The following is a 26958-nucleotide window of genomic DNA, read 5'->3' on the forward strand; positions in this document are numbered from 1 at the left end:
TTGTCGAACCACATATCTAAATATTTATATCTATCCACTTTTTTCTCTCTAACCTCTCCCAATTTCCAGTACAGGGAGCTCTTCTTTTTTCCCAATACCATTATTTTGGTCTTTTCTAGGTTGACGGTGAGGCATTTGTTTAGTCAATATTCATAAAAAACATCCAGTTTTTTTGCAAGCCCAGCTCTGTCATATCCATTATCACTAAGTCATATGCATATAGCAGACCGGATACATGCCCCCCCCCCATCTTGGGATTTACGCCACCTGCCCTACTCAATATATTAGGTAAATCAGATAAAAAATAAGGAGAATAACAATGGGGCAAGAACACAGCCCTGCCGCAAACCATTCCTTATCTGGATTTTGTTAGATAGGGTTCCAAGGGTATCCAAGATAACCCTGGCCCAATTCCTTGAGTGCATTTCTTGGATTAAAGCTAGTACCGCCTTGTTGATTCCAAGCTCTGCTAGCATACTCCACAGTACACTACAATCTACTGAATCAAAAGCAGCTCGAAAGTACACAAAGCAGCAAAACCAGTTACCTCGCACTTCAATTGCCTTTTTTGCCATTGCCCATATGCTGAGGCAATGGTCAATGGTTGAGTGGCCCTCCTGGAACCCACCTTGCTCTATTGGTATTAAGTTATACTGCTCTGCCCAGGACTTCACTACACCTATTAGTATTATAGAAAAAACGTTTTCCCCTTAATCCAGCAAACTTATTAGGCGGTAATTATGAGGTAATGTGGCATCCTCTTTTTCATAAATTGGCCTAACAATAGCCCCCTTCCAACTTTCTGGGAACCCCTGAAGTTATAATATGTTGAAAGGTCGCATTTAGAAACCTTGCCCACCAATCTATACTATTTTTTATAATGATTGCAGGTAGATTATCTGGCCCTGCTGCTTTAGTTAGCTTTAGGGATTGAATAGTTTGTTTTATGTTTTGAATGGAGAAGTGCCGCCCTTGTAGTTCTGTCTCCTCATACCTTATTTCCAGGGTCTTTTCCCTATTTATGCCATTGTACAGTTTACTCAAATGGCTAACCCAGTCGTCTTCACCCACTAAACACCGCATTTCCTCCTGTACGTTGCCCTCTTTTACCAGGCGCCCGAATGATCTTTTATTATTTGAATTTATCACGTCTCACATTGTATCCCAATTTTTGGCCATATATTCTTATATACTGTCTCTCAACTTACTTTTATATTCCAGTTTTGCCACTCAAAGGCTCTCCATAATTCTTTTATCTGGTCTTTTTCTTAACTGTCTTTCCCATTTTCGTACTCTCAATTTTAACTTCCTACACTCATTATTAAACCACCCATTTGTTCTTGCTTTTTGGGTCTTGCGCCTAGCGTTGCAGTGCGCAGCCCTCTTGTAAGGGGGTTTTGAAAGCCGACCACACGCTCGTATGTGTGATCAGGCTTTCACCGGCAAGCATTGGCTTTCACTTTTTTTTTATTAAAAAAAAGGCATGCGATTGGGCAAAGGCTGGCGCATGTCCCTCCTTTGCTATGCCCATTCCTGACTGTGGCTAGCATGCGCAGCAGTCCGCGTTCCCCTCGCTACTCCCTCCCCCGCTCATCTGTGGTGCGCGTGCACCACTAGTTTTTATCGTCACCGCCTCTTCAATATCAGCTGTTTCAGGGGAGAAGCCTGCTAAGAGAGGAGGGGTAACTTTCACACCCTCTCCACACTCATCACCTTCATTTATCCGAGGCCCCCGTGCTCGTCACTGGCCAGCCCTTCGATACGCTGATGCCAGATTAAAGTCACCTGGCTCCTAGGCAGCTTCTCGGCCCCGTCTGCGGTCTGAGCTGCGTCGAGGCCCGCAGTTACTTTTCTGCTACCCCTTAGAGCCGTGAGGGTCTCCTTGGTGAGCACTTGATCCCAGCGGGATCCCAGACCAGCTGCTCCCTGGTGGGCAGCTGTTCCCTCTGTTGTGACTGTCCTCTTCGCCTGCGGCCTGGTTGGGCGGGGTCTTGTGTCGGTCTGACCTCTGCCATGGGCCTGGGTATAGAGCCCACTGCTCCCTGCGCCTCGGAGTGATTGACTGTCGGGCCGGAAGCTGCAAGACTCCCCATTGTTTGGTCCATCGGTGCAGTCCGTCTGTCCTGGGTTATCTCCAGGAACCCGGAAGTGCCGCTGGCACATGTCTGCGATGATGGTCCAATGATGGTGCCAGGTGCGGCAGGGTCTGCCGCTTGGTGTGCTGAAGGCATCGCAAGGTTTGTAGGGGCTTTATCCCCCCCCCTGCGCGTCTCCTGGAGGGTTTTTGGGTGCCCCTTCATTCTTTTGAATCTTCGGTGTGGCGAGTCGGACCAGGAGCCGCCCAGAGTGTGTGCGAACTGAGGCCATGCCAGGCCCAGGATGCCCGTCTCTGCCAACAATGGAAAGTGTAATGATGTACTTTCTTCCCCCAAGAGCGCCAAGAAACCTATGGTGATAGTGCGCGGTACAAATAATTTTAATAGAATAATAGAATAATAGAATAACTCTCGGAGTCAGGTCGCTGTAATACTCTGTTTATTCAAGTAGTATCATACAAGGAGCGCCGAGCATGTCTTCTGCCCAGCCTGCTCGCGCGCTAATGCCTCGCTGCGCGCGCCGCCTCCCTACGTCACCGCACATCACGTAGCTACGTGACGTGCAACGCTGGAGCGCTCACTACATATCTCCCTTTTTTCCCAACGAACTATATGTACAAGTCCTGACTCATGTCGTAGTCTCTGAATCTCGCAGGTTGGACCACCGCCCTTCCCCTTCTCGTCAGTCTTACCGGGGACGTGGCAGTTGTCGCTTCATTTTCATTACCACTTCCTAGCGCAGCCGCGCTAGGCTCACTCCTGCTCCTATCCTCTTCAATCAGCTGCTCCCCACTCGCTCCTTGGTCCTCTTGCCTTGTCTCTCCAATTTCTAGATCCTCTCCCCCATACTCACAGGGGTTATCGCTGCTGTTCTCACAATCTCCATCAGTTCTGTTGCCTCTCCAGCAGAGTATTTTGTTGCACCTGGCCATGCGGTCCTGCGACCACACGTTGCCGTCGCTCAGCAAGGCCGCCCTGCCTTTAACTTCCACTACCTGCAGGGGCTTGCTGTACTTGCTTTCTCCCTTTTTCTGCAATGTGACCAGTCTTACTCTCACCCATTCTCCTTTCTCTAAAGCAGTGTTCTTTACATTCCTCCGCGCGTCATAGTGTTTGGTGTACACCGATTGGGCTCTCTCCAGATTGGCCTGCACCACAGCCGGTGACCACTCGCTCTTGATGACTCTCTCTTTCCATATTCTGTTGTCCTGAGTGAAAGGCTCACGGCCTCTGAGAATCTGGAATGGACTATAGCCAGGGTGTTATCCTATATGCCCATACCATGTGCCAAATCTCTGCTTCCCAGTCTTTGTTGTCTGAGATCGCCGCTTGTATCGAACCCATCACTACTCTATTGAAACGTTCCACCAGGCCATTTCCCGCAGGATGGTATATGGATGTGTGTTTTGCCGTGATGCCATTTCTCCGCATGAATTGGGACCATTTTTCAGATCGAAATTGGGGCCCGTTGTCACTGAGGACACACTTTGGGATGCCCTCTCTCACAAAAGTTTCGGCCATGAAGCTCACTATCATCTCTGTGTCCATGGTTTCTTCAATCCTCAATTCCGGCCATTTGGAATATCGATCCACCATTACGCAGATGTACTTCTGTATTCCTTGTGCATTTAGTACTGGACCCAAAATGTCTATAGACAGTTCCTCCCACGGATTCTTCGGGGGATCAAATTTCCCTAGGGCTGGGCGCAACGGTTTGAGTGTTTTGTCCGCGCCCTGGCACCTCGGGCATTCCCTAACGTGTCTCTCCGCTCTTATGTCCATTCCCGGCCACCAATAATTCTGCTTGGCCCTCAGTTTCAGCTTCCCCGCTCCCAGGTGGCCTTCATGCAACATGTCCATCAATAGGGGAATCATCTTTGCCGGTGGTATGACTCTCTCTCCTCTGAATACGAAGATGCCTTGGTCATCCATTGATAGTTCCTCCCTAACTTCGAAGTATGGAATGAGGCCTCGCCCTGTCTTGTTTTTGTCTGGCCAACCCCTTACTATATGGGCTTTCACTTCTTCCAGGACGGGGTCTTCATCGTACGCTAGTTTCCATTCTTGCCTGCTTATGGTCGTTTCTTGGTCCTCAGTGAGTGCGACACACTCTTCCGCCCCCTCGCCGCGTTCTGTGCTGGGCTCCATTGCTGCCGCCCTGCTCAGGTAATCAGCCACTTTGTTCTTATTCCCTGGGATATGTTCCACATCGTATCGAAACTCCATTCGTTTGAGTGACATTTTGGAGATCCTCGGCGTTGCATCTGCATGTCCGCTGGATGTGAGTACCTTGAGCAGTGGCTTGTGGTCAGTCCTCAACCGGAACGTGGTGCCCCACAGAAATTGCCGGAACCGAGACATGGCCCACACTACTGCCAACATTTCTTTCTCGACCACGCTATACTTTTTCTCGGTGTCGTTCAGGGTGCGGGACGCAAAGCATATAGTTTCCACTCTCCCTAGGCCGCGGTCTTGCATGAGGACTGCTCCCAGTCCTTTGTCGCTGGCATCCGTTGTGAGTATTGTACTTCCTTGAGGGTCGAATCCTTGTAGTGGAACAGCCCCTGCCACCTCTCTTTTTACCTTCTCAAATTCTTGCTGGGCTTCTTCCGACCACCGGAATTCGCTGTTTTCTCTTGTAAGCAGTCTCATATGATGGGTCTTCGAGGCGAAGTGTTCTATGAACTTCCCGTAGTACTCTGCCATCCCCAGGAATGATCGGACCTCCTCTTTGCTGGCCGGTGGGGGTGCATCGCAGATCGCTTTCACATTTTCCACTTTGGGGGTTACTCCTCGTGCACTTATCTCATGGCCCAAGTACGTCACCTTTTCCATTCCTATGCGGCACTTAGCCCATTCTGCCGTGAGGCCCTTCCTTTCCAGGATTCCCAATACCTCGTCCAGTTTTTTGTCATGGTCGGCTCTGTCACGACCCATCACCAAGATATCGTCCTGGAAGTATTGGACCCCTGGAATGTCCTTGAACAACTGGTGCATGAGTTTTTGGAACACCGCAGCCGCCGAGGCTAGCCCGAACGGCATGCGGCGGAATTGATAGCACCCAAAGGGGGTTATGAACGAGGTCAATCTGCGGCTCTCCGGGTGTAATGCAATCTGGTGATAAGCCGATGTTAAGTCTATGGTGGAGTACCACTGAACGCCCCTCGTGCTGGCCAACATCTCCTCTAGCCGGGGAAGGGGGAACCTCTCCACCACTATGTTTTTGTTCAACTCACGCAGGTCAACGCATAGACGGACCTTGCCATTGGGTTTTTCACCACCACCAATGGCGCCAACCATTCAGCGCAGGTAATCGGCTCGATGATCCCTCTTTTTTCTAGCTGCCGTAGCTCCTCCTTTACGTCGTCCCTCACAGCCAACGGGATGTTTCTCACCTTGTGGGCCACCGGTACTGCTCCTTCTCTGAGGATGATCTTGTGCGCGAATCTGTTGAGTTTTCCTACTGTGCCCCCAAAGACCGTCGGGAACTCCTTCTTCCATCTGGCCGTGTCCGGCCCTTCTTCTTGCTCCGTCAGCAGTATTTGCTCCTTGCCACCTGGATCCAACTTGATCCGCAAGTCTCCTTGGTCGAGCCACCCCAGGACAGAAGGGCCTTTCTCGGAGACGTACAGCTTGCACCTGGCAGAACTCGAAGTTCAGCTTCCTGCATCCGGCCATGGGGATTCGGTCTCCATTGTATGTAACGGGACGTATGTCCAGCCTATCCAATTCGGGGTCCAGTTGTGGAGCAAATTTCTCCTCCCATACGGTTCTCGGAATTATGGTGTAGGGTGATCCTGTGTCTACCACTACTTGGATTCCCACACCTCCTATCGTCATATCCATGATTGGCTTCATCGTTCTCCTTCCGTCGGCGCCTCGGACATGGCCATCCACGCTCAGGATCTCGTCGTAGATGCAGAGGACCGTCACCACCTCTTCTTCAGCCACCTCGTCTGGTTCCTCCGCTTCTTGGCCCACGTACTTCACTGCGTTCTTGGAAGCTTTCTTCCTGCACACTTTTTCGTAATGGCCGACAATTCCGCAAAACATGCATTTGGCGCGAAATGCGGTGCACTTCCGGTCGTGCGCCTCGTGCGACCAACTTCCGCACCTGTAGCAAGACCTCTTGTTACTTCCTGCCGATTTACCAGAGGGGCTAGGGTTGCTTTGCCATCTGCTCGGACCCTTTTCTGGCGGTTTCCGTGTTTGGTGGTCTCTGTGGTGCTCTTCGTTGTCCACTTTGTTCACTACGCCGCTGGGCACAATTTCTTTCTTCGTGGCCGCTGCGCACCTTCGCGCCAGTTCAGCCCTCTTGACTATCACTAGTACGTCCTTGAGTGAGGTGTCCCCTGCAGCCCATAGCTTGTCCTGCACATTCGTGCACGTGGTGTGCCTCACCACCTGGTCTTTTATGAATTCACTTTCCCAGTTGGCGTACCTGCATGAGGACGCCAGTTTCCTCAGCGCCGCCACATACTCTTCCACCGTTTCCCCTGGTTGTTGTTTCCTTTGTTGGAAGTTAAATCTGTCCACTGAGACACATACCGATGGTTTGAAGTGTTCATCCAGGTCTTCCATTGCGTGTGCGTACACGTCGTCATCCGTCGACTCTCTCTTCTTAGGGACCAGGCTTTTGTAGATCCTCAGGCCTTCCGGGCCCAGGTTTAACAGTAGGATGCGTTTCTTTCTCGGTGGCTTGAATTTCTCCTCACTTTCGTCTTCCAGCACTTCTATGAAATTATCTATGTACTCCTTCCAGTCCTCCCATTTCATGAGAGGTTCCCCTGGTCTCGGAAGGAACTGGACTGGCGCCATCGCGAACCCCGCTTGCGCGCTCATCTTCTCGCCCTTAGACGTGGGCGGCGCACTTTCCAGGCTTCTCGGGCTCCCTGGCACGCTGTTTTGTTCCTCCTCGCTGAGTAAGGGTGGAGGGCTGCTCCTTTCAGCCCCTTCCCGCTCAGGTGGGGTAGCCAGTGCGGTTCCCTGTGGGCCGTGGTCGTGACTAGCTTCCTGCTCGGGTTGCGTCGCGGCTCCCAGCAGGTTGCTCACTGCGCGCCTGCGGTGCACTGTTCCACGTGCTTATTGGCTCTGTTGCGCTCCTTGCGCTCCTTGCTCTCCGCTCCGCGACTCCGCTCCGTTTCCGCTGTTCGTCGCGTGATCTGTGCCGTGGGGGGTCGTGGGTCGCTGATCCCACCCTCGTCGCCACTGTAAAGATGCACTTTCCTCCCCCAATAACTCTCGGAGTCAGGTTGCTGTACACTCTATTTATTCAGGTTATTTCGTACAAGGAGCGCCAAGCACGTCCGCTGCCCAGCCTGCTAGGGTAGGCTAGAGGCACTTTAAATGTTTGGGGTTCAGGCTATGGTTAGTTTTAGGTTTATATGTGAGGTTAGTGTTAAGGTTATGCACTGAGTCTATGCTTGGGATGAGGGTTGATAGCAAGGTAGGGGATTTTTCATTATTGTATTTGTAAAGCTTTTTAGAGTTACAAAGAAATGTGAAACACATTTTCTCATGTTTGCGTTCATCAACATCACATAGATCCTTTTTTAAAGCATTGCTAAGGTTATATGGCTGCTCTAGCAACTTTTAGTTTTTTTTTATTAAAGTGATTCACTGATGGTCCTCATGAGCAGTGAATTATTTTCTGGGTATATATATCTTTCACACCATAGGACCGGATATTAGGATTGTGGAACTACACCAGGATGGAGAGATTTCAGCAGAGTTTGGAATGTGGAATTTTCTTCTCTAGCACAATTACTGAGGAATGTGTTGCCAAATTAGGAGTGGAGTAAAAATGGAGCCAGAGCCCGAGACCTAAGTTATGTTTTAGAGAAACTTGCGATATTCATGTAGAAACAACGCCTCAGAGCTGCAGAAAGTGTCAGGGTTCACCATTTGCTTTCTGTTTGGCAAGAATCAAAGAAATCAACTGATTGTTGACCACAATTGCAGGCATTCAGTCAGAAAGGTGTAATTCACTGAATTGAATGGCAACCACTGATCCAAAGTGACCAGACAAGAGGGGCCATTGTCACCTGAGCAATTGAGAGTGGCATCCCATGTACATGAGAGGATGTTCTCTCTGTGTCTGATACTGGTGAAAACTATTGTGTCTGATATCCAGTCTGACATGACCTGGGAAGCAATATGTTGTATCCAGGATGTGGTGACCGCAGTGTTATCCCAATTACATCTTGATAGAATGTATGCAGGTACCAGTCTCTACCACCTCCAGAAAGACACGACCAAGGTCAAGACCCCCATGCACCGGATACTGCTTGATGTAAACATTGCTGGAACAAAAGGTCACCACATCCAGCATGCTCTGAAATAGGCAGAAACCCAATAGCTCTACATGGTCGAGGCATCCTATGCTTTACCCCATGTGTTGTGATCTCACATAAAACCAATTACTCTGAATCTGGAGTAACATATGGAAACCCACATGCAGGAGATCTGTCTTGATGTGCCCACGCAGAACCACAGGACGCCAGATGAAATTCACTTCACCAGATCAGTTCACCATTATCCACTGATAGTCAGCTGCACTATGTCCCGTGTACCATGGTTCTTGGCCAAACTAAACATCACAAGATCCTGTTAGGTACATGTTTATGCAGTGCTAAGCAACAGGAAGCTCAGCGACAGAAAGTGGTACTTGGTGTGAGCAGAAGACTCTGAAAGGGTTTGGGTGTCTCACAGTAGTAGGGAGTGATATCTCACCAGGGATTTGCAAAGAATCCTGGGATATTCCCAGCATATTCTCACCCTCTTAAGATCTGTGGTTTCAGTGGAGGGTGTCAAAACAAAAGGGCAGGAATGCGCCGTATCTATAAGATATGGCGCATTCCTGTCGTTTTCCCCTGCACTGGCGCACAATGGGCTCCCCTGCGCCAAAGCAGGCACCCTTGCACCATGGTGCAATGGTGGCTGCGTTGCAGGGGAGGATTGATTTTGTGCAGGATAGGATACCTTCCTACACAAAATCAATCACAAGAGGTGATTTCCTCTTTCTTTGTGAGCTGCAGAATCCAGCACACATAGAAAAAGGAAAAATTAGGAGAATTGAAAACATTTCTCCTTGCTGCGCCTTCCTAACGCCACCCCAGTGGTGCCTTGTAAATCTGGGAATGTGTCAGTTTCCATGAGTGCTGCGTGGGAACACCCACAGCAACACCCATGGAATGCCCCTTTCACGCAGTTTTCTGTGTGAAAGGGGCACATACTTCTAAGGGGATGAAAGTCACATAAAGTGGCTATACGTGGCCTTGTCAATTTGCCGTGGCCCATTGTGCCACCACAGTGTCAAAAAAGTAATGTTCCAGCGGTGCAAAAGTGACGGTAGCGTATCATAAATAAGGCCCTTAATGTTTAAGATAAAATAAGTGCGCTCCTTTTGATAAAAGCCTATAGTTGCTCCCAAGCAGCTTTTGGATTTGGTGATTAACCATATGCACACATCTACATTTCTTTCATGCACTTTCGTGAGAAGGGCTGTTTCTTCTTTAACTCCCTGTCCCTTCTTCTGTTTCATAGCGAAGGAGATCCCCAATCCCCCCCACCAGCCCTACCTTCACTTTCACCAAGAGGCCCCACACCCAGCGCTCAGCTTTGCCTCTCCTTCTTCCCCAATTGTTGCCATGAAAATTTGAAGGGGGGGGTCCAACTTAAGGAAAATTTACTTGGGGGAGCTGAAAGCAAAAAAGACCTCTAGTCTAAGGCGTTTCTGCCAAGTGCCCCCAGCACTAGATGGGTGAGAAAAGGATCGTAGCTCTCCTGTGGTTCTGCAAACTGTGGAACACTTTGCTACTTCAAGCTCGAGCCCCTTACAGTCATCTGGCTTTTCACTGCTATTATCAAAATATAGGCCTTTCATTTCAGTATTTCTTTGCACATAGTGCCACTTTATACGTCTTGCTACTTTTTAGGTCGCGCATGGGCAGCACATGAGCTGCTCTGCGAGGCATGCTGTATTCAGGTAGGGACTTGAAACTCCACTGTAAACTATGACTGTTCATTGGTCCATAGGCTTACAGCTAGATTCATGAAGCAAAATTGCGATCGCAATTGCTGCGAATTAGCAATTGCGATCGCAATTTCAATGAAAGGAATTCATGATAGTGAAAACAAAAAAATAGCGAATTCGCAAATCATAATTTGCGAGTTCGCAAATAAAATCGCAGAATCCTGGAACAAGCCCATTTGCGAATCGGAAATAGCGAGAAACCATGGAGTCTGCGAAATTATTTGCGAACTCGCAAAATAATCGCAATCGCCATTCATGAAATATCGCAGATTGCGAAAAACCCCAAAATCGCTATTTGCGACGCGCAATTTAAGGAGAACCCAAACCAGGTGGTAACCAGTTAGGAAAAAAAAAAGTTTTTGAAAAAAAACTTTAGCAAACTACCAACAGGTGCAGCCAAACACACTTAAGGACATGCAGCTGGTGCCTGAGGACTCTCACAATGCCAGGACTCTACATGGTGGTCAGGCGGCGAAGGCTACAGCGAGCAGCACGGAACAGACGTCGGATCCAGGAGCGGATATTCCGTCAGCGGGTCACCCTTCTGGGCCAAACCAGGGAGCAAATTTACACCAAGTACCGCCTAAATGGGGCAATGATCATCAAGCTGACCCGGGACCTAGACCCCCTCCTGCAGCACCCAACAAGGAGGACCAATGCCGTTCCCACCCATGTGCAGGTATTGTGCAGCCTGCACCTACTGGCCTCCGGAAGCTTCCAGGGGATAGTCGCTGTTGCAGGGGGGATATCCCAGCCCGCCATGTCCCGCTGCCTAAGGAGTTTCCTGGAGGCCATGCTGAACCGCCTATACCACTACATCTCATTCCCCACCAGCCAACAGGACTTGAATGAGACCAAGCTGCAATTTTACAATGTAGCACAATTCCCACATATAATAGGATGCATTGACTGTACCCACATCCACATCAGCCCACCAGCACAAACGGAATACATGTATCGCAACCGCAAGTCCTACCACTCCCTCAATATCCAGATGGTGTGCAATGCAAAGACAGGCATCACGGACATAGTGGCACAGTAACCAGGGAGCACACATGACTCCTTCATATTCCGGCACAGTGGCATTCACACACGACTGGCCAGGGGAGACTTTGGTGAAGGACACCTACTGGGTAAGTACACATGCCTCACAATATTACACTGTGAAAATGTAGCTGCGCAGCACAGGCACTCACCCTCTGCTCCTATCATTAGGTGACAGCGGCTATGCTCTCCATGAGTACCTTCTCACACCATACCTCAACCCTGCAACACCACAGCAACGGCGTTACAATGCAGCACACATACGCACAAGAAATTGCATTGAGCGGACATTCGGCCTCCTGAAGAGCAGATTCCACATACTGCACAAGACTGGTGGGGCCATCAAATACGAGCCAGAGGTCTGCTGCCGCATCGTGGCCGTGTGTGCAATCCTCCACAACATTGCTACCAAGAGCAGAATACCTGTAGACATCTCTGGCAGTGAGTCGGAAGGGGACTACCGACCACCTGCACATGTGCGTCACGCACGCGGTGAGAATCCTGCAGAAGGACACAGGCGCCGCAACCAAATCTGCATGAACTATTTCTAGTGCACCCACTCCCCACACCCATTACTCAACTCATGCATGACAACATTAATAATGACATGAGTCTGATTAAGTTAGTCAGATTTTTTTTAATTGTTACAGCACAATAAAATGGGCATTCTAATAACTGGTACATGAATGACATATTGCGGGGGCAGAGGCCAATGCTAATGCACCACGCGGCTCTGCGCTATAAATAAGCGGAACCCCGACGACAGCGCATAGCTCTCCACGAAGAGATTCTGGAGAGTGGAATTTCTTCAAGAAGTAAATACTTTGGAGTAAGAATACCGCACAAGTGGTGTGAGTAACAGTATATGTTTGGAAGTCCTGACGAAAGCTCCACAGACCCCTCTGGCCTAAGGAGCCTAAGGAGCTGAAACATGTCGACAACCTTTGATAAATACTACAGGGCCTGGTAACTTGGTCCCTAGAGAGTATAAACCTGATTTTATACTAGTGGAAACTCACCCCCTAATAAAGTATTTGGGTGTTTCTTCCCAATTTTAATGTACCTATGAGTGCGAATGGTCTATACTTAACTTGTGGGGAAAACCCTCTATCTCTGGACACTGCACTTGAGACCAGAGGTGCCTCTGGATGAGGCTGGCAACCAACACAATTAGGAATACTCTATGATAACTGCCATAACTTCAATGTGGGGCGGATGAAACATATATACTGCATTCCATACAACATTGAGTTTTTGAGGGTTTCCTAACCTCCCTGAACCAATGGTCGAGAAGTGTAACAAGTGTCCCTTTTCACTTTTGATCAAATCCAGTCCTACCCCGGGGAAAGAAACGGACACACTTATTCCTCATCCCTCCCTGTTGATTAAATGCTATTTCTAGTGCACCCACTCCCCACACCCATTACTCAACTCATGCATGACAACATTAATAATGACATGAGTCTGATTAAGTTAGTCAGATTTTTTTTAATTGTTACAGCACAATAAAATGGGCATTCTAATAACTGGCACATGAATGACATATTGCGTCATATGTCTGTTTGTCAGGAGGGCATGCTTATAGCGGCAGCATGTACCTGCATGCTAATGTCCTACTGTTCAGTGCCGCCTCCGGGTAGTTGCTCCCAACCTCCTTTCAATGTCCTCCTCCTGAATCGGCCGTGCTACCACCGGTGGAATGGCCTGGGTGCTATGGCTGGATGCAGCTTCACTGGTGTCGTCAGCCCCCCCCCCCGCCTGGCCATGGCCCGTAGCCTGCATGCCCTGCACTGATGTTGACACCAGCTCCAGAGCTCTCGCGACGTCCTGGCAGCACTGGACCATTTGGACCTGCATGGCCAAGGAGCGTCGCGAGAGCTGGGAGGTTGCGTTCTCAATGATGTAATTAGACCGCGTGTACGCTGACAGGCGGGTCAGCAGCTGGCGGTGTCTGCGGCGGTTGAGATTCCGCTGGCTAACCATGGCCTGTGTGTTGGCCTCCAAAGCAGCTGTCATCCGATCCATGCGGTCAGACATGTGTGCCATATTACGGGCGGTCTTATTCATTTGGAGGTGGATGGCGGCAAGATGACGGGCCTGGGTTTGATGCACATGTAGCATTCTGCGCTGAATGGAGAGCCCACCTGGACGCACGTTTTGGCCCCTGCCAACGCGGGTATTGTTGTTGCGCTGCTCCCTCACCAGTCCGCTTGTCTGGCTCCTCACAGCCGCAGGGCGGCGGGTTGGTTGGCGAACTGCTGCTGGTGTTGCAGGCCCCAGTGGTGGTTGTCTGACGCGCGGTGGTACTGCAGCGCCTGTTGGCACAGGGGTGGCACTGGCCACAGGTGCAGGTGGTGGGATGACCGCTGGTGCGGCAGCTTGCCCTGATGGTCCGGGCTGTGGGGCTAGATTTGTGTCTCCCTCTGTGTCCTCCGTGATGTCCTCGATTACCAGGGCATCGCTGTCTGTGCTGGGGACATCAGCGCCACCTGTGATGTAAAGTGGATGTTGATTAGTGACATGTTTCTTACACATTTGGGTTCCTACATGCATGCAGACTACCATTCCCTGACTCGCTGCTGGATTGACTCTCACTGAACATGTCTGGCTTAATGGGGCAGGATGGTGATTGTGGTCAGACTACATGTCCCACAATGCAATAGCACTTTAGTGGTGTGCTTTGGCTGCATGACTGGGGTTTGATATGGAATGCTCTGGAGTCATGGACATTGTTAGGGGACAGGGGGTCGCAGTCGCATGGCACTTACCTGGTGTGTCTTGGGTGGGTCGGGGGGAGTCCAGCTAGGTCACACCCACACATGCCTGCGGATTTATGGTGTCCTCCACTCGGTCCTCCAGTGGTGTATTCGGTGGGACAGTGGGCTCCCCTCCACCTGTCGCCAAACGCTCCCCCAGCCTCTCCGCAATCTTCTCCTTTGAGCGCCCTCTGAGGTCATACCAGCGTTTTTTTAGCTCGTCCACGGAGCGCTGGGTCACTCCCACAGAGTTTACATTAGCGCGGATGCGCAACCATAGCCGCCTCTTATCGGCCTCGGGCACCCTTCTGGAGTCTTTCCCGAAGAGCCGATTGTAGTCCTTGCTGACTCCTTCAATTAAAAATTCGAGCTCTTAATCCGAAAATTTAATTTTTCTCTTTCTCCCACTGGCAGATCCAGCTGCAGCTTCCTCTGACATGCTTGCCACTGGGGTGTCTCCTAGTTTACTCCTATAGGCACACTGGAGGGGACCTCTGATACTGCTGCTTCCAGTTCAGGCTCTCACTGCTGAATGAGGGTGGAACCTGCCTACTTCCTGGTTGTGATGTCATCACTGTGCTCAGGATGCGACTTCCCGTTTTTGCGATCTCGAAGTTAGCGAGATCGCAATTTGCGATATCAGTAATTGCGAGATCGCAATTTCTACAAGGGTATCGGCCGAATCAGCGATTTTTTTAGCGATTTTGGGAAACTCGCAATCGGCGAATCACTTTTTTTTCTCGCAATTTTTCTTGAATGCCATTCTACGATTTCTAAATTGCGATTCGCTTTTTCTCGCAATTTAGAAATCGCAGATTTTGACATTGATGAATCAGGCCGTTAGTAGTCCCTCCTTAGTACCGCCATGTCTCATTTTATAACCTTGAACTGCGACACCCCCTGTTACGTATGTTGTTACTTGGTAGGCTTTAATTACGGCCTCCAAGCACTATTTTCTCAAATAACTTTGAACTGCCTTCTATTGGACATGCTCTCTCCTAACGCTTTTAAAATTTTGAACACAAACGCATTTGTAATGATAAGTCTTGCTTTTGCAAGAGTTTTAGCTATTGGCATTGTAAATGACAATGCCTTATATTTATCTGTTTTATAAAACAACACATAAATAAAAGACATTGTTATTTACAATGCTAATAGCTCAAACTCTCTTGAGTGCGAGACCTATTGCATTGCAAATGCTTGTTTCTTAAAGGCAGGCCTTGCTTTTACTTGAATCCTTAGACAATTTACGACATGCTCTATTGTATGCTCATACCGGGTTAGTTCAGTTCAAATAAGCTTTATTCGGTTTTTGTTTAAAACCATAAAAGCAGCAAAGAAATACAAAACATGTATAAATGACTCGACATATCATTTGCAAAATAAAAAGAAAAAGAAAAACCAACTATTAAAAGCAAACTAAAATCAATTTGTCCATTCAGCTAAATAAAATGGTACATGCAAACATCAAGAAAAAGGGTAGTGTGTTGATAGTACAGGCTTCATGGCATCCCCTTTTACCAAGACTTATGGTTCCATGTCGTTTGCCTTAGGGACGGATAGGGTCGGGGGCCGGGATAAAAATCGTACCAGTCCCAGATGCGAATGGGGCCATCTCCCTCTTTGGGTTGGGAGGATCGCAAATAGGGGACAATGTTCATAGTCTTGAATTTAATTAGAATAAGGTCGCCCGGGATGTCTTTGGGCGACGTACCAAGCCACCCCACCCTCCTGACTCTCAAGATGCCGCCATCTAAAGCAGGTGGCAATGGTCTGTGTTGTTGTAGTCAGGAGATGGTTTTGTTTAACAAGTCCTGGTGAGTTTCAAATTTGCCCTAACTAGGTGCAGGGACCCCAGAAAGAACAGTCACGTAAGGGGCAGCTTCTGGTGGTAGGTTGATCCAATTCCTGCTTTCATGTACAAGCCTGGGAACTCTATGGGGTACAGGTATGGAGTTAAAAATAATGTTCCGGCCTCTTGGATTAGGTAGAGAGATGAGGGGTTCAGGAGTTTGAGCTGTCATGAGTGTCGTAGGTTTGAAATTGTCATTGTTGCTGGGGAGAGTAGGGTGAATGGGTGTGGCTGTTTCAGTTGAGATGAGATTCCTTAATAATTTATTTTCGATGCTGGTCAACCTATCTCCCAGATTATTGATTTTAGTGATCAGGGGTGATAGTGCAGTTGTTAACAATTTCTTGATCTGTGCCAGTAGGGTCAATTGAAGTGGTGATACTGGAACAGGTGTTTTGTTCACCTCCTCAGTCGGCAATATTATTGGTGGATTGGAGAGTTGTAATGAGGGACTAGTGCACATATTGTCAGTATTCTCAGTGTCTTCGTTGTTTACTTCATCAGCATATCTACCCACTATAGGGGGGGTAGATACGTTCTGGGCGTAGTTCGTACCACACGGGGCATTCAGCTCCTCCCAGATGGACATGATGAAAACACAGTGCAATGTCAGAATCGATAATGAAGAGAAACAATACCTCCAACCTCGTGGCAGCCAAGTGGGGTGGCCCGACTCGGCCTCTTCGTGCCTCTGAGCCCGCTTAACCCGCGCGCGGTTCCGCGACGCGGGGGCTCGCGCTGGCCTTAAGCGCACCTCCGGGGGTGGGGCAGGATGCTGGATGCGTGCCTTCCTGGGCGCTAGGGGTGCTGGGTAGTGTAGTTCCCGATCTACCGCCTCGCCGCGGTGATCGGGATGCGGCTGGCAGCAAGGTCCGGTATCACCGGGAAGCAGCGCTCGGGCTGCGACTGTCCTCAACCCCCAAAAGAGACCTCCCAGGTCAGTATAAGGCTCAGGTCCCCCGCTCCCCCGGGGCTCACGCTGGCCTTAAGCGCACCTCCGGGGGCAGGGCAGGATGCTGGATGCGCGCCTTCCTGGGCGCTAGGGGTGCTGGGTAGTGTAGTTCCCGATCTACCGCCTCGCCGCGGTGATCGGGATGCGGCTGGCAGCAAGGTCCGGTATCACACGGAAGCAGCGCTCGGGCTGCGACTGTCCTCAACCCCCAAAAGAGACCTCCCAGGTCAGTATAAGGCTCAGGTCCGGCCGAATCAGTGATTTTTTTAGCGATTTTGGGAAACTCGCAATCGGCGAATCACTTTTTTTTCTCGCAATTTTTCTTGAATGCCATTCTACGATTTCTAAATTGCGATTCGCTTTTTCTCGCAATTTAGAAATCGCAGATTTTGACATTGATGAATCAGGCCGTTAGTAGTCTCTCCTTAGTACCGCCATGTCTCATTTTGTAACCTTGAACTGCGACACCCCCTGTTACGTATGTTGTTACTTGGTAGGCTTTAATTACGGCCTCCAAGCACTATTTTCTCAAATAACTTTGAACTGCCTTCTATTGGACATGCTCTCTCCTAACGCTTTTAAAAATTTTTTTGAACACAAACGCATTTGAAATGATAAGTCTTGCATTTGCAAGAGTTTTAGCTATTGGCATTGTAAATGACAATGCCTTTTATTTATCTGTTTTATAAAACAACACATAAATAAAAGACATTGTTATTTACAATGCTAATAGCTCAAACTCTCTTGAGTGCGAGACCTATTGCATTGCAAATGCTTGTTTCTTAAAGGAAGGCCTTGCTTTTACTTGAATCCTTAGACAATTTACGACATGCTCTATTGTATGCTCATACCAGGTTAAAATTGTATCATCTTGCGCCAATTCATCCACAGCCCTATAATCAATTATTACATTATTAGCCAATTTCAGGCTGTCCTCTGTTATGCGCGTAGTTATACGTCTAAAACATTCAATCTGTAAGGGAAGGGATATTTTGACAATCTATTCTTTTGGCCTGGAATACAACTCACTGCCCATTTTTACATTTAGGATGATGCATTTCTGAATATTTGGTATCATTCTCGAAAGAGGTCATCCAAGGAATTAGACTATTTCTTTGATACTCTATAAGGGCCTAACATTGGTTTGGTTAATCAATAATTCACTCCAACCATTGTTATACATACAAATCAGGGTATTTTGTTTCGATTTTTATCTGATTTCTCTCTTATCCTTTTTCATTCACAATGCGCATGAGCACTTTCTTTTCACTCTTCTTCTGACAACCGCCTACTGACAAAATAACTTATTGAATATTGTTTGTGCTTAAAGATTATATAAACAAAGATTTGTTCTACCAAAAACTGTTGTCTTTGGTCTTTCTCTCTGAGATATAACTCGATACACAGAATAACTTTCTAATGACCATTTGGATTGAATATTCTAGTCTTTTGTGCCTTTTGTGTGCTTAAAAAAAGATACGTCAGGATCAACTGTTGTTTTGACTAAATATTTTGGGGGGCAGATTTAGTGGCCTTCAACAATTTTAGGTATGACATCTTTATTTCACAAATCAGGTACCGCAGTGCTACCCAAGGACTAGAGTTGTGTCCAGTCCTTTCATCTGTATCCCTTACACAGCTTTAAAGACTTCTTCACTTCCAGTGAGAACTAGAGATGGCAAATCTTCTGACGTTCTGTGAATTGGTCTGTATCAAGCTCCATAGGATAATATTGTACAATGGCCAATATTAATACAAATCCAGTGTCTAGTGCAGCATTTATAATAATGTTTAGGATCCTGCTTTAACCTCATTCCTCATCTTATTTTTTGTGGTAATCTTCTTCTTAACATAACTATTTACTTGTTACGAAATTACTTTTCTTTTTCGTAAAGCACTGATTGGACACAGATGTTACTAATCTGAGTTTTTAATCCCTTCCATCTTTTACAGCAAGGACCTGATTTAGAGTTCAGTGGAAAGAGCAGTCTGTTGCAGATGTGACAGAGTACCCTATCCGCCAAACACTCGGTCTGTCCACCTCTTGACTAAGCAATTGATCACTGCTAGTTTAGCCTTGTGATTGTGAATTGTGATATTTTTGGCTTGGCGCCCTTCTTGTTTTGGTTGTGTTTGATTTTGCAGGCTGTCGGACATCTGCCAATTTGTGGTTCTGAATTATTTCCATTTTTTAATGATAGGATCTGAACAACATGTCAGTAAGAGTTTGCCTACATCTTATCAGATGAATGCCACATCTCAATGAATGTTGTTCACTTGAACTTGTTTGTGCTTTCTCAGCAAATGTTGGTGTGCTTTTGTCTTGATTGCATCCTTGGGGTCTTTCTGTTAGTATGTTATCAATTATCGCTGGGCTATGTATGTAAGCATGTATGTCATTACTTGCTATTATGCTCACTCCAAGGCGTAGGTCCAGGGGACTAAAAATTATAAACGCATATTTGTGTCTGGAATTAATGACAAAAGGGTCTAGATTTACTGACATTTGACACAATGGAGTGCAGCAACCAAAACCGTTAAACAACAAATATCAAAAGACAAAAGCAATCTGCATTGACTTTTAATCATTGTGATCTCCTCGTGGTCAGTGATGTGGATGGATTATGAGCTCTGTGCCTCAGCACAGGATATAGCTTTCTTACTGACACTGATATCAATCAATCAATCAATCAATCAAGGCATTTGTAGAGCGCACTACTCACCTGTGAGTTTCTCAAGGCGCTAAGGGGTGGGGGCAGCTATTGGTCGAACAGCCAGGTCTTGAGACATCTCTTGAAGGTTAGCAGGTCCTGGGTCTTCTGCAGATGGGCAGGGAGGATGTTCCATGTCTTTGCGGCAAGGTGGGAGAAGGATCTGCCGCCAGTGGTCGATCGGCAAATGTGTGGGACGGTGGCTAGGGTGAGGTTGGCGGAACGGAGCTGGCAGTTCGGGGTGTAGAAGGACAGTCGTTCATTGAGGTATGCTGGTCCTGCGTTGTGGAGTGCTTTGTGAGCGTGGGTGAGGAGTTTTAAGGTGATCCTCTTGTTGATCGAGAGCAATGCAGCTCTCTTAGGTGGGTGGTGATGTGACTGTGGCTGGGAAGTCCGAGGATGAGGCATGCAGAGGTGATCTGCATGCGTTGGAGTCTTTTCTGGAGTGTGGTTGTGGTTCCTGCGTAGAAGGTGTTGCCGTAGTCCAGCCTGTTGCTGACGAGTGCTTGGTGACTGTTCTCCTGGTTTCGGTGGGGATCCATCTGTATATCCGGATGGCCAAATAAGAAAGATTTTTTAAAGGAGAAATTAGTAGCCCTGGATCTGCTCCTCCTCCCTTAGTGCCAACACTCACAGATGTGTCAGTTCTTGTGAATGGGGTCATGGATGGTGTGTGGTCTCCAGCATTCGAGCTCTCAAGCCCAGTCAGGATGTGAAGGAGTCAGTCTGAGTGATTATTAAGCATTGGTCTCCGAGACACTGATAGCTTGCACACCAGACTGCTGCTACCGAATAAACTCTGAGTGACTAAGTCTCGCACACCTACCAAAAGCAGTCTTTATTGCTTGGATTGGGTATACACTTTATGATCACTAAGGCATATTTTATGGTTCATTTTGTGTTACTTGCCCAAAGTTCTTCTGCAAGGTGCAAACACCATCCATGTCTTACTTTTAGCTAATTTCATCCCTATTTCTTAAACAAGATTTAACTTTACTTTTGGTATCAGTTGGTTATTCTCATTGTAGACATCAGTTTTCATGGTTGAGGTTCTTGATCTGGAGACGATTCACGCAATGGCCAGTTACCAGTCTAGACCAAAGAGGCTCTGGCCACTATTACATTCTTCTGGATATCCACCTAGCTGATAATCTCAGATATACTGCGTGTGGCTCTCCCTTATTGCGTTGTGAAGTCCCTGTGTCTTATTTGGAGGAGGTGGTAATGAGATACACACTAAAAACATCCGATTCTCTGCCTGCACTTACAGATATCTCTCAGTGTTGTATTTAATATTCGTTTTAAAGTATTCGTCCCTATATCTTCCACTTCATAGCCTTCTTCCATATAAATTACCTGTCTCTGACCTCTTTAATGTCTTTTCTTTCCCCTTGCAGCATGTCTGCTCTTCTTTCTTCTCATCCTAGCATGGCAAGTGTGAGAATCTTGGTGTACTATGTGATATGGCTGTGAGACCTTATCGCGTAGTACACTCGCAGATTCCTTCTTGGGTGCAGTCAGTATCATTAGCATAAGAACACAGGGAAAAACCTATTTTTGTGACCTAAATATATTCAACAATTTTGGCAGTTAAGTCAGTTATTTATACATAGGGTGCATCTCATGACACATTAAACTTCTCACATATTTGTTGTTTTTTTCATTTATTCTTCATTATACAAAAATATATACTTTTTTGAGTTTTCTGCAGTTTTCTTTCACATAACAGACATAATAAATACAATTAAATAACAGTTATCATGCGTTTGTTAAGGTACATCCTGTTCACTAAAGTTGATGTTCTAGATAGAACCCCTTATTTTTCTTTTATGTAAAGGTATGAACATTCATCCCAGCATACATACTCACACTTTCTCACATGCAAACAACAGTGACAAAATACATAAAAAATTGCAAACTTTGTGGTGATATATTATCAGTGTCCAATACAAGACTCCTCGTAATGTGGTTTCAATCGGTCTTAAATCATGAAACAGTACATATATTCTCGTTGTGTTCTCTGTTTGAATTTCTTTTCCAGTTTAGTTCTTATGGTCTTTCAATTTGTCATATACGAGGGTCTTTGTATACGTACAGCCTACGTACGTTTCGGTGATATTTAATTTGGATTCACCTTCTTCAGGGCCAGCTTGGACTAAACAGATATATGCAAATAGTCATAACCCGTGGGGTTCTGTTAATCTTAGTGTATAAGGTCGTAGAGTAAAATGGATCTGCTGTGGCTTTAATGAGGCACTTAGTTTTGGCGGTTGATTACAGTTCTTAAGAAGGCACATCCATGTATGGCTGGGGTCTTTTAACACTAAGGGAGGATTTATTTATTTGCTCCCGAGGAGGATTTAAAGAGTTGTCATATGAGGCTCATATATCAGAGGAGGCAGTATTCTCTATATCATATTCTCTGTTCTTTTTTGTTTTTTAGTGTTTGCAGTGCCACAAAAGGAAACATGTGTCGTAACTTGGTTTGAAACGTTGTTTGCGTCCAGTCCTGACAGGGTGCCGTTCGCCGTGTCTCTGCCACAGACCAGTCAGTATCATTTACACATCCTTAGCTCAACCCTGGGTAGTTGTGGCCTCGAGCAGTAAGATTTGACAAAGGAACTTACTGTAAAACATTTAACAGCACCACACAACAGAATATGAAAATCACACACCAATAAAAAGACGTACCACTAATTTATAAAAATGAAAGCATATTTTAATACATTTTTAACACCTCTATCATTAAAATCCACCAGATATTCCACATTTTATAACATTTTATCATTTTCAAGGCAACTGCAAACAAGCATTGGCAAAAATAAAGTTTCAAAACCTTTGAAAAGTTTAGAAAAATTGATGCGAGTGTTCTGGCCCAGCTTGGGAGCCCAGCAGGAATAAGGTATAGGGGGCCAGAAAGAATACTTTAGGCCAGGGGTACTCACAAACATTTTCTCAGGAGCTATAAAACACAGTAAGGGATGTGCCCGACAGCCACGCCTGTGCTGGTGAAACCCCAGGGAGACAGGGTGAGATGGGGATTTGTGGAGACAGAAAAGAACCATGCATCTTTTCCAAAGATTAGTAGAAAAAGTTTTCTTTGAAGTCTTTTTGCACATTTTGCAGCAGCATCGCATACTGTGATTATTCTATACATTTTATACATTTTGTAGTCTACGTTATACTGTAAGTAATACCTTTTTAAACATACTACTTATATATTCACAGTGCTTGCTATCATAGGATGGGACCCAATATCACTATCACTGGACTGGAAACAAGGACCGGTTTCGGGGTTTCACCACTCATCAGCCAGGATAGCTTGACTTCAGTGGCATGGAGAGCACAGGACCCACGTCTGGGCATAACCATCCCACTCAGGGTGGCATATGCAAACAGAATAATTGATGGACAGAAGGCAGAACAATGTCATACATTCACCTCAGTTCAGGGATCTGGGCCTAGATCCATCGTTTTTTACCTCCCAATGCCATTCCAGTTTGAACCCAACCATATGCAAATCAGTCTTGACCCTGTGCCCAACGGGACAAGTTCAGCCTGAACTGCCAGGCCAGGTCCTCCCTGGACTGGAAAGAAGCATCCTCTGACCAGTTTTGGGGTTTCACACCCTCATCAGCCAGGATAGCTTGACTCCAGCGGAATGGAGAGAAAGGGACCCATGTCTGGGCATACCCGTCCTATGCAATCAGGGAAGACCTGGCTTGGCAGTTCGGTCTGGACTTTTCCCATGAGGTACGGGGTGCAGACTGATTTGCATATGGCTAGGTCTGAACTGGGGTGGCAAAGTGAGTTTAAAAAGAGATGTTGGATTCTACCCAGATCTGTGACTGAAAAGTTACAGTGCTCTGTCCATCATCTCCTGGTGTTTGCTTTCTACGCCCTAAGTTGGCATGGTATGTCCAGACATGGGCCCCTTGCTCACCTTGCCACTGGATTCAAGTTAGCCTGGCAGATGAGGGGTGTTACCCCAAATCCTGTCCCAGAAAACTTGTTTCCGGTCCAGGAAATACCTGGCTTGGCAGTTCGATCTGGACTGTTCCCATGAGGCATAGGGTCAAGACTGATATGCGTATGGCTGGGTCTGACCTGGGGTGGCAAGTGAGCTAAAGAACGATGATGGACTCCGTCCATCATCTTCTTGTGTTAACTTTCTAAAAGTCTGTAGCAAGGAAAAGGACCAGGACCTGTGTAATTGTTTGCGTCTTTGAATTACCGCTAGACCAAACATATTTATTTTCATTTGATCTGGTACTTTATTTATAACTTTTCTTCAACTTTTAAAGTTTTTTTACTATGCTCAAAGCAAAGAAGAGACATTAAAGTCTATATGCAGAAAAAACGTATGTACATGTGATTCACAAACATAAAGCAACAACATTAAATATGTGGTACACAATATAAACACACATAGGTGAAACAAATCATAAACAATACATCCTCTTATCTTGATAGTCTTGTGTTACCTTTAGCATCGCCATCCAAATAATATTTCAAATCTACATATTATTCCATAGACATTCAAAAGATGTTGCATACTTAAACATTTCAATTAAGAAGGAATGGGGAACACGGGGAAAACATTAATGTCGTAATACATGGGACTTTTCCTCTATATATATATATATATACAAAACTCAAATTCATAGTCCCTCTGTGTCCTTATCCTATATCGTGATAAAGCCAACGCATTTCAAATCTCTCATAGCGAATAAATGGACTCTCATCAGGGCTCTTGGTCTTTTGGCAGCACTGTTGGTTTTCTGAAATAAGGATGTGTAAAGAAATATGTTTTAAAAGAAAAAATATTTTTAGGCTCCCTTTTTAAATATTAACTTTCTCTTTATAGCTGTACATTAGTGGTTATACCTGAATAGCAGTGTGTTTCCTGGCAGCTCGAGTGTCTCTATCTGTATGAAAGAAGAGACCTCATTTTAGGATGTTGCATTCCATTTATACTATGATGAATGATTTAACACCAGGCTGCACCGAGCGGCTTACAACAGCCTACCTTATTCCTTCTGCTGGTGTGTGGCAACGAGTTTCTCTACCTCTTTATCAAATTCGTTCTTCTTATCTACATGAAGAATAACTTGCTATTAGTTGAACAGGAGCTTAAAGCTTTTACTAATGAGTGTAGATAAAAAGCTTTTGGCATACCTGAGAATTGCGTTCACTTATTTAAAGGCAGTGAAGTTTTCTTAGTGCTACTCGACTCATGGCAACATTAATTTTTTTTTTTCATGGCGACATTAATTTTCTGAAAGCAAGCATAACCCTTAATTAACTTGAGCGTTCGTTTTGTAAAATGTATTTGCTAACGGTTTTTGTAGTTCGAAAATGGAAGCATACCTTTAAACAGAGCACTCGTCCTCAATGAACGTTGTTTATTACAGTTAGCTCGTTTTTCTGAATTTTTATGTGTTAACTCTCATCTAGTTTCTCGAACTGAGGCAGTGGCATTTCCAACTGAAGACATCTTCCAAAATGGCTTTTTGCTTAGAATCAGGAGTGTTGTGGTTTTCAGTACCTTATACCTCCATTTAAGCTTGCTGACTTTGATGCATTAAGCCAGTGCATTATGGGTGTTGTAGTATTTAGATCCTCGCTAATTCTGTCATGTTGTTCAAGTCCACTGTTGTGCTATTAAATTTCAAAATTAAATACGCTTCTTTGCGCAACAGTAGGTTTTCAATGTCTGTCAATGTTCTTGATGGTTTAAAGCTTGCCAAAACTGTCCATTTAAATTGTGTGTCGTTGTGGCATTTTTCAACAAAGTATTCGACCATAGGTGCGGTCTTTACTCTTTTCTTTATTCTGGACCGATGTTGGGTTATTTTTGTGTTGACCTCTTGGTTCGTTTTCCCTATGTAAATTTTTCCACACAGACAAATTATCGCATAAATTGCGTTTTTTGTCTTACAGTTTGTAAACTCACTGTGTTTCCATCTTATGCCGTCATGGACAAATTCTGTACCTTCTATGGTGTTTGCGCAGGCAATGCAATTTCCGCATTTTCTATGTCCTTCAACAGGTTTTAAGTTCCACTTAGCCAATAAGTCGCTTTTCGGTTTAGGTAGGCAGGTGTCGGCTCTAATTATTTGTTAGCTAATGCTTGGATTTTTCTTCCATGCGAAGAGTGGTTTGGGAAAGGGGCATTCTAAATTTTCTAATAAATGCCAGTTCTTCAAGATGGTTTGTCTGAATTGATTATTCTCTGGGCCATAGTTTGACACACACACTTGTCTTTCCAACATCTCTTTTTTTTTTTACTTGGAGAAGACTTTCTCGAGGTGTGAATCGGGCTCTTTTAGTTGAATGTTTTAGCAACTTTTTGGAGTATCCTCTTTTTTGCATATCTTTGCAGAAAGCTGCTGCGTGCTTTTCAAATTCTGACATCATGGAGCAGTTTCTCTTTATTCTGAGTAGTTGCCCATATGGGAGATTCTCTTTTAGGCACTTCGGATATGCACTTTTGAAATGTAGAATTGTGTCTCCTTCTTGTACAGTGTAGTCATCAATACATTCTCTACAGGTATCACCTCTACATCCAGAAAAGTTAAATTGGTGACACTGGATTGGACAGAGAATGTTATGTCTGCATGTCTTGAATTTATCCATTCATGGAAGGACACCAATTCAGTCTGGCTACCTTGCTACAGCCACCAGACGTTGTCGATATAGCGTAGCCATTTTATTATGTTCTTCTTGTAAGGATTATTGTTTTCAATGAACTTCTTCTCATATTTTGGGAGCAAAAGGATATCCCATGGCGGTCCCCTTCACTTGTACATAAAATTGAACCTCAAATTTAAAATAATTTTTTCTTATTGCCAACTCTGCTAGTTGGACCATGAAGGCTGTTGGGACCCTATGGGGCTGCATTCTTTTTTCCAAGTACAGTTGAATCGCTTCCAAAGCCTCCTCCTGTGGTATCTGAGTTTAAAGGGAGGTGACGTCAAGTGTAACCATTATTTGAGTTTGTTCATCAAATGAGGTTCCTTCAATTTTTGTTATAAAGTCGGTTGTTTCCCGCAAATATAATGGGACCTCAGGAAGGAATGGCTTCAGAAAAAAGTCCATATATTTTGCAGTTGGCTTGAATACTGAATCGCATCCCGAGACTATCGGCCTTCCCGGGGGACAATCTAAATTTTTATGTATTTTTGGCACAAAATAAAGAATTGGTGTCCTCGGGAATTTTTTAATAAAGAAATCGTGTTCTTTTGGCCCAAGATTGCCTTCTTCTAAGCCTGGTTGTACTATTTCAGTGATCTTTGCTTTGAAAGAGAGCATTGGGTCTTCTTCAAGCGGTCGATACCATGTTGTATTGTTCACGTGATTCATTCCTTCATTTAGGTACATCTCCTGGGCCAGGTAACCTCTCCCCCACCCTTGTCTGCCCTCTTAATTATTATTGAAGAATCTGCTTTAAGTTCTTTGATAGCAGCTTGCTGTTTAGAATTGAGATTTTGATTGAAATATTTCTTATTC

The sequence above is a fragment of the Lissotriton vulgaris genome, unplaced genomic scaffold (assembly GCF_964263255.1).
Source record: "Lissotriton vulgaris unplaced genomic scaffold, aLisVul1.2 SCAFFOLD_779, whole genome shotgun sequence".
Lineage (NCBI taxonomy): Eukaryota > Metazoa > Chordata > Amphibia > Caudata > Salamandridae > Lissotriton > Lissotriton vulgaris.